This window comes from Triticum urartu, chromosome 4, assembly GCF_003073215.2.
Source record: "Triticum urartu cultivar G1812 chromosome 4, Tu2.1, whole genome shotgun sequence".
NCBI classification, from domain to species: Eukaryota; Viridiplantae; Streptophyta; class Magnoliopsida; order Poales; family Poaceae; genus Triticum; species Triticum urartu.
This window is the reverse complement of record NC_053025.1, coordinates 164,812,571-164,821,630: the sequence shown is the minus strand read 5'-3', so window position 1 is coordinate 164,821,630 and position 9,060 is coordinate 164,812,571.

The following is a 9,060-nucleotide window of genomic DNA, read 5'->3' as shown; positions in this document are numbered from 1 at the left end:
GACGGACGAGGCCATCATCTCCGCGTTCTCCGATGGCATCCGTGACGTCAAGATGAAGGAGGAACTCGCCATCCACGACAAGCTATGCTAGGCCCTGGATATGTTCAACATGGAAACCAAGTACGCAAGGGCTAAGGAAGGGCGCATCTCCTCCTCGAGCTCCTAGCTGCTGACCAGGAGGATAAGAAGGCAAAGATCAAGGACGTGAAGCGCAAGGGGACTGCCGTGCTCGCGGTGGAGCCAGAGATGAAGCGCGGCCGCGACCACCCCGAATCATCCAGGGCCAACCGCCCCTTCTGCACCTTCCAAAATGTTCATAGCCACAACACCAGCGACAATCAGGAGCTCTGAGCCATCTGAGATGGGCGCTTCGGTCAACGCCCCGAGCGCAACGATCGAGGCTACTGCCGAGGATCAGGACGAAGTGGGGGCCGCTGGGACAACCGCGTCCGCGCAAGGAGTGGCGTGACCGGCCTCGCGTGGATCACTGGCAAGACAAGCCTCGCGAGGGCCCCTGGAGGGAGCAGCCTTGTGAGGATCACCCTCAGGGCAACGCCGGTCTCCCTCTGCTGCCGCCAACACCAAGGAGAAATGACGACTACCATCAGGACGAGGGGGCTGGGGGCTTCTAGGAGCCACATGCCATCACCTGTATCTTGGGTGGTGCTCAAGCCCCAGCCTCTCAGCGTATCTTCAAGCAATTTGCTCGTGAGGTGAACGCGGCCCTTCCAGGCTCGAGGCCACGCGCCCGCTCAGGTGGTCCAACTGTGCCATCACCTTTAGCTCGGTGGACCAGCTCAAGTGCGCAGCGACTGCCGGCACCCTCCCAATGCTTTGTTCACCCGTTATCAGCAACGTTCAAGTCACCAAGACCCTCATCGACGATGACGCAGGGCTCAATGTCCTGCCCATCGAGACATTGGACAGCCTTCAGGAGCCATACGATCAGCTACAGCCTACCAAGCCTTTCTCGGGAGAGACCAACGGCTCCACCACCCCGATAGGGCAGGTCCGCCTCCCTGTCACCTTCGGCCAGTGTGACAACTACCACACCGAGCTCATCGACTTTGACGTCGCCCACATCCGCCTGCCGTACAACGCTATCCTTGGATATCCATCCTTGGCCAAGTTTATGGCGGTAACCCACCACGGCTACAATGTCCTTAGGATGCCAGGGAGTGGCAGAGTCATCTCGATCACCTACGAGGAAAGATATGCGGTGTGCTCCCTCGAGCGCGCTTACCAGGCTGCCGCGGCCGAAGACCCCGACAACGAAGGCACCCCATACCCTCGTGAGGCCAACCCCAAGAAGAAGAAGTAGCTACTCCACCAAGGACCTCAGGAGGGCGGTGTCTCCAGCGGCAGCACCTTAGGACCTGTGCCCGCAGATGGGGCGCCTCCTTCCCTCGCATAGGAAGGCGCGCCCGGCGCCCTCCTCGGGCTGGGCTCAGGGGCTCTCTTCTGGAGGGCCTCAGACCTAGTCGTCACGAGGGAGGCGCTTGGGCACCATGTGGAGGTGTGCTTCGCCGCATGTTTCCCTCGAGAGGGCATGAGGCGTGGAACGCCTTGTGCTCAGGAGTTCATCATCAAGGTGCTCTAGGAGCTTCAAGAGTCAAGGACCATACGTGGCGGCCGTCACCCACCATCCAGCGCAGCTCTCCACTGCGGCGGCAGCGGTGGGCTGCGCGTCTACGTCGACATTCCAGGGCTCAACAGGGCCGCATCTCAGCCACGATTTTGGCCTTCGCGCGTTGGGCGGTGCGAGGGTCCCCCTCACAGCTACGTTCGCATGCCTCTCGGCCTTCCAAACGCGGCTGTCACCTTCCAGCGCCACCTGCGGAGCGTTCTGGCGGATCAGGAGGCCAGGCATCACGCTGTCCTGGCGGAGATCACGACAGTTCCTCAGGAGCCACCAGGGCCTGCGGAGCCTCCTGAGGCTCAGGACCCTGGTGGCTCGTGAAGGGCAACCTCTCCAGCGCGCGTTTTCAGCTGCCCCGACACCACTCCAGCACGGTATCAGGTGACTCTTTCTAGTTCATTCAGTGAGGGGCGCCCTTCGGGCAGCATTATCCCCAAGTCGCATGGGCCAGCCCCTGCGGCATGTATCCTTTTGCATCTTTAGCTTACTCTGTTGGGGGCACCTCACGGGCAGCATCATCCCTAGGCTGCTTGGGTCCGTCCTAGTGGCATGTATCGTTCCAGCATCTATCTGAACTAATTTTCCTTCTCGCATGAGTTGCTCTATAATCACTCCTCACCTGGTGCTTCCTCATCGCGGCCTCCCACACTGCTGATCAGTCACTTGCTCATCCCACAACGGGAGACTCACATGCTGGCATGATGCTTGTGCTCAGGTCCGTCCCTGCAACACTGATAAACCTATGCGATCGAGCTTTGGCTCGTGGCCCGCTCCGTGTACGCCACCTCACCAGATCCTCAGTGCCTTCATCTTCTCGCGGAAGTAGCAATGGCAGGCTGGCAAGCGCAACTATGGGCCACTCTCTCTCTCTCACTAACCCACAGGAACCTCTGGAGCCTAGCCAAAGGAGGTCCCACCAGCTACTCCCTTTCATGCTTTTTGCTTGGGCATTAAAGGGAGGGCTCCTGAGCATCACGCCTCAGGAGCTCTTACTGGCTCTCCAGCCCTCACCCCCTGGCCTTGACCACGGCATCGTGACATGGCATACCAGCGGTGGCTGAGCTCGCTCAAGGGTTAGGACCCGAGGACACAGAGCACTTAGGGAAGTATGAAGGGTTGGAGCTGGCATGGACACAACCTGGAAGCATCGCCATCAGCAACCCGCGAACTGGGTGCCACGCAAGGAACCGATCCGTGATTGCTAAGATAAGTCACGTATCCAAGGCAGCCCAGCTCGCAACTTAGGATTTTCGGGTCCTACAGCCTTACTCTAGCAATGTCGCCTGCCTTTTCTACCTTCAAGAAGTTGCTTGCATGCTACGGGGGACCTCTTGAGCATCGCGCCTCAAGGGCTCTTACCAGACCTCGGGCCGCTCACCTCCTGGCCTTGACCACGACATCGCAACTTGGCATACCAGCGACGGCTGAAGCCTGCCTGGGGACTGGGACCTGTCATCGTAGAGCACTAAGCTATCGCGAGGAGGAAAAGGGGGACAGTGCCAGAGCAAGACGTGCAATCACGAATTTCGCAATGAAGATAATATTGGTGCAAGGCATTACAGATTCTTTACACACCCCCACGGGGTCTGTCTCGATTCTTCGCAGGGAACAAAAGAAGGAAGTTTCTAGGAGCCCTATCTACAAGTATCTCGGCCGGTGCCATCATCAACAATGGGCCACGAGGGGCCAGCGCCAACCCCATCTAGATCAGCGGCAGCGACGGGCAGACGCCACCGCTGCGCTCCGAGTGCGGTGTGAGCTCGGGGGCACGTAGCTGTCGTCGCTCATCTCCGGAGTCTCGTCAGGCTCGAGAGAGTCGCTGGACTCCCAAGCACCATCGCTGCTGCTGGAGGAATCGTCGGCAGGACCATGGGCGCCAGCGCTTGCCTCTGCGCCATCCTAGCGATCCCCTTCAGGACAGCACTTCAGGTGGCGGCCTTCCTCATCGAAGACATCGTGGAGGCGTCGTCGTACTCAAAACGGATGGCGAGGGGCCCCTCCGCGTGGAAAACATGGGCGACCTCGCCCCATCCATGGGTCATGAAGATCTTGCCCTGGGAGACGGCCTCAACCTCTGCTCCCGTCCCCGGGGTACCGCACTCGGTGTCCTGCAGCCACAACTCGAGCGGCCCCCTTGGCGGCATCACTTCGGCAAAGAATGGCAGGAATTGGATCCACGTGCTCGTTGGCATTGCCGCCCACACCACGAGTTCTCATGAGTAGACCCCGGCGTGGGTTCGCGGGGCGGCGGCGCGCGCCACCACTGCACGGCCATCGCGGCCATGGTGCGAGAGGCGTCGGTCGCTGCCTCCTCCTCTCGAGCCTTCTGCCCGAGCGTACAAGGGCAGCGGGTAGCCAGGGGGAGGCCGCTCGTACCAAGGCCACATCACCTCCGGCCTCGCGATGATGTCGCGGGAGCGGACTAGCCTCTTCTTCGGTGGGAGTGGCACAAGCTCTTCGCATGAGGTTTTCCCCTTCTCAGCGGCAGAGAACCTCTGTATCAGCGCCATGGGTGTCGCAACAAGGAGGAGAAAGAAGAAGCAAGTGGAATGGAGGAAGAAATGAGCAACGGGGGCTCCGCCCCTCTCCTCATTTATAGCCAAAGGGAGGCCAACCGCCGGCCTCCATGATCTAAGGTAGTGATGATTTTCTTCTGCATGTAGCAGGGTCTCGTCAAGTCGGGCAGTTGTCGAGGCAGCGTGGGGAAGCGGAGACGCCCACGACCTATCAATCGCCATGCGTCAATTAAGGCCACAGCCGGTTGGGGCCCGCGGCTCTCCGTACTTTCCCTTTGGCTTCGCCTTGAAGCCAAGTCCGAGCGCGCCTTGGGCCCGGGAGCTACTATCAGCGTCCTGGGAACGGGGGTACCCAGACTTGCCTGCCTGCAGCCCAGGGCATGGCTCCACCAACGGCCTGGTACGGCCCATCTTCACCAGCAACCACTCAAGACCCTCGCGAGGGGCCAAGCCTCACGAGGCGGACGACACCAAGACCTCCTCCGGGGCGGCCTCGCTAGGCTGGCTCCTGAGGAGCGGAGATATCTATGCAAGGGGCACCTCGCGAGTTCCGCGTGACGTGAGCCATGATGACCAAGGCTAGGTGGGCGCAGGGTGCCAGTTTCCTCTTTGGTGCTAAGGAAGCAGGCGCAGGCGAGGAGTCCCGAGGCATCAGGCAAAGGTTTCCATATCGGTGCAATAAGACCAAGACCAGCACGACGGCAGGACGGAGGTCACCGCGGAGCCCACGGCGGCGTCACCACTAGAGCCTTTGGAAGGCGAACACCACCTTTTTAGGATAACTTGTACTAGTTGTCTCCCTTCAAAATTGGCCGTTGTGGGATCCCTTCCCGCCTAAACATTTGGGAAGATGACCAGGGCCTCCATAAATTGGGCTAGCCACCACCGTAGTCAAGGATCGGCTAATCTTTGATCGGATCCACTCCACCAAGGCCATCTCACCAGCTCATCGAGCTCAAGAATGCCTCTCCTCAGCAGGCAGTTCGTCCACTGTACTAGTTCATCCTCAGCCCATGAGGCAATCCACCACACCACACTAGAGTAGGGTATTACACCACAACGGTGGCCCGAACCAGTATAAACTCTCGTGTCACTTGTTCCTTGGGTTCGGCGAGCTAGGCCTAGAGATCGTTGCGAGAGTGAGCGGGAGCAAGAGATATCTTCGTGCGCGCCCCAGTGTTCGAACCTCAAGGGTTTACCGAAACCCACAATCCGACAGGTCATTCGTGCTGCTTCCCGCCAGGCTCGCGCCTTCCACGGTGTTAGGCGGCTCCGCGCACTTGAGCCACTTGGTCCGGTGGATGAGGGTCTCGCCTTCCTCCTCCTCCCTGGCAAAGACAGCAAGCAAGACCAATTAGCAAGCAGGCGAACATACAGAAAATGCAGCAATGAAAGGAGAGTGTTCTTTCTCACTCTTCATCAATAAGCATGGAGCTTAGCTCGAACTCCATAGGCGGTGAGGGCGCTCTGCTCCTTTTCAGGGTCGGACGAACAGAGCTTCTCGGCAAATTCGAGCCCTGCTGAGGCATAGGGAGCTCCGGCGAGGATGAGATATGTGAGGAGCTCGAGCCTGACCGGGAGCTGGAGTCGACTCCCACGGCTGCCAGTTGCTTGGCAGGAGGGGTCTTGGACCCGGAAAGGCGAGAGGACTGTCGGCGCCCCGTGTCCGTCTTGCTACCCTTGGAGGTAGTCTTCTTTACCTTCTTGGTAGCAGGCGCAAGATCGGGAACCGCTGCTCCCTGGCTAGCCACCCGCCTACGAGGGCGCTGGTCCAAGATTGGCTCGGGGGCTTGAGGGCCTGCCGCGAGCCACTCCTCCCTAGGCTGCTCTACTTCCTCAGCTACGTCCTCTTCCTAGGCCTCTGTTTCCATGTTGTATAAAGCCTCAATCCCGGCAGGCTCGTCCCCGACAACCTCCTCTATCGCATGCGCCTCACTTCTGCTATGAGAGGAGCCTTCGTCCTCATCCTCCTCCTCCTCCTCCACTTTCCCGGCCTTCGCCTTCGCGGCGGCCTGGAGTGCCTTGTCCTCCTCGATCCGCCTCTTGATGAACGCCTCCTCCACCTTGGAGGTGCACTTGAACATATTGGTCTCCACCCTAGTAGCCCTTTCCACCAGGCTGGAGGCCCACGCAATCTCTTCGCTAAGCTTCGGTAACTGCCAGTCACCCGCAACCCCATGTGTGTTGCAATCTAGCATCCATTTCAGGATTTGGCCCCGGGCGTAGTTGATGTTCAGCAGGATTACGCTTGTCGGCAACTTGAACGCCCCAAGGCTGCCAAACAGTTGTTCCACAGCCAAGCATGACTATACACCGACCGGTTGTTGGTCAGGCCGGGGTACAATCTCATCATGTCTGCAGCATCTCCGTGCTGCCAAGCGAACCTATCGCTCTTCTGAAGTGGTGCAATGCAACGTCGGAGGAAGTCGGCCCCCACGTGCCCAAGGGTTAGCCCGGCAACCTTTAGACAGGTGATCCTGTTTATTGCCGGGCAGAGCCTGTCGTTGGTAAGGCCGAATTCCCTCCATTCGCTGCCATGCACAATGCACTCTATTCGTGCCTGGCAGAATTCTGGGGCCTCCTCATCCTGGATCCAGCACCAGTCTGCCCTCCACTCTCCCCATCTGTTGCGTTGCTGACCAGGGAGGTAGTCCCAATTTTCCCTCGCCACCCGAGGCATCCAGCTTATGTTCCGGAACGGTGGGCTTTGTTCTCCACCCACGGGACGAAATAGTGCCTGAATAGATCCACATTGGGGACGACCCCAACAAAGTTCTCGCACAAATGGGCGAAAATAGCCATGCACGCCATTGCATTTGGCGTGAAGTCCAGGAGGTGGAGTCCATAGATCACCATCGTTGCTTCGAAGAAATCCGAGAAGGGAGGATCGAGGCCGCAGATGAAGTATGCGCAAAAGAATCGAAACAAATCTGGCGGGTCCTCTTTCCCCTCCGCCAGAACCTTGGGTACACCATGCCCCTTTAGAACCTCCCTCCCCCACATATATCCATACCTTGCTTTCAATACGGTGTCGTCTAGATTCGATGGGAAGAAGACCACGTCTCCCCTTCGCTTATTGTCCAGCTCTGCCGCTCTCTTCTTGCTCCCCTCCGCGGCCACCTCCTTCACAGCGGTTGGCCGCTTCCCCTTGGGGCCGACGGTTTTCTTCCCCATCTTCTCAAACTGCAGTGGGGATGGGGGGAGGAAACTGGATGGGGATCACAAGCGGATGTGGGTGAGGAGGGAGAGAAGTTGCTTGGCTTGCGAAAGAAGATGATGGAGGGATGAGGCGGACGATGAATGAGCAGTGCCCCTTCGTGTTTTCTCCTTTAAGGGAAAAGACGTGGGGGAGGGCACGACTCTTTAGAAAGTTACCGTTTTACATTAACTGCTACAACCCCATGATTTGCGGTAATTACGGGAAGTGGACGTTGGTCGACTGGTCATCATGACAAACCGCTGCACGCGCAGCATTCTCTCGCCACATGTCCCTACACTGTTTGGGGCCTAACCCAATGTGCCCAGCGACACATACGTCTCAGGCCCGGGGGCTTCTGTCGGGGTACATAGACAGGGGTGTATGTTTTCCCCTGACTTGTGCACGGACAGCAAAACCACCGGTCCAGCAACACTCGAGCATCCAAGACAAGGCCAAGCCGGAGAGATAGCTCTTTGAGGAATCAAAGGGCGGATCAAGAAGACCAAGTCAAGCTAAAGGAGCAAGATACCACTAAGGAAAAACATCCCTTGTCAGGTGATATGTCTCCACCGTATCTATAATTTTTTATTGTTCCATGTTATTATATTATTTATTTTGGATTTTTTATATGCACTACTATGCTATTTCATATTATTTTTGGTACTAACCTATTAACCTAGAGCCCATTGATAGTTCCTGTTTTTTCCTTGTTTTAGAGTTTCACAGAAAAGGAATAGCAAACGGAGTCCAAACGGAATGAAACTTTCGCGATGATTTTTCTTGGACTAGAAGACATCCAGAGGACTTGGAGTACACGTCAGGAAAGCCACGAGGCAACCACAAGCACGGAGGGCGCGCCCAGGGGGTAGGGCATGCCCCCCACCCTTGTGGGCCCTCGTGACTCCACTGACCTATTTCTTCCGCCTATATATATTCTCAAATATTGCAAAACCAATCAGGAGATCCACAAAAACACTTTTCCACAGCCGCAACCTTATGTACCCGTCAGATCCCATCTAGGGGACTTTTCCGGCGTCCTGCCAGAGGGGGATTCGATCATGGAGGGCTTCTACATCAACACCATTGCCTCTCCGATGAAGCGTGAGTAGTTTACCACAGACCTACGGGTCCATAGCTAGTAGCTAGATGGCTTCTTCTCTCTATTTGATTCTCAATACCATGTCTTCCTTGATGTTCTTGGAGATCTATTCGATGTAATACCTTTTAGCGGTGTGTTTGCCGAGATCCGATGAATTGTGGATTTAAGGTCAGATTATCTATCACTATTATTTGAATCTCCTCTGAATTCTTATATGCATGATTTGATATCTTTGCAAGTCTCTTCAAACTATCGATTTGGTTTGGCCAACTAGATTGGTTTTTCTTGCAATGGGAGAAGTGCTTAGCTTTGGGTTCAATCTGGCGGTGCTCGATCCCAGTGACAGAATGGGAACCGACACGTATTGTATTGTTGCCATCGAGGATAAAAAGATGGGGTTTTCATCATCTTGCTTGAGTTTATCCCGCTACATCATGTCATCTTACTTAATGTGTTACTCTATTCTTCATGAACTTAATGCTCTAGATGCAGGCAGGAGTCGGTCGATGTGTGGAGCAATAGTAGTAGATGCAGGCAGGAATCGGTCTACTTGATACGGACATGATGCCTATATTCATGATCATTGCCTTAGATATTGTCATAACTT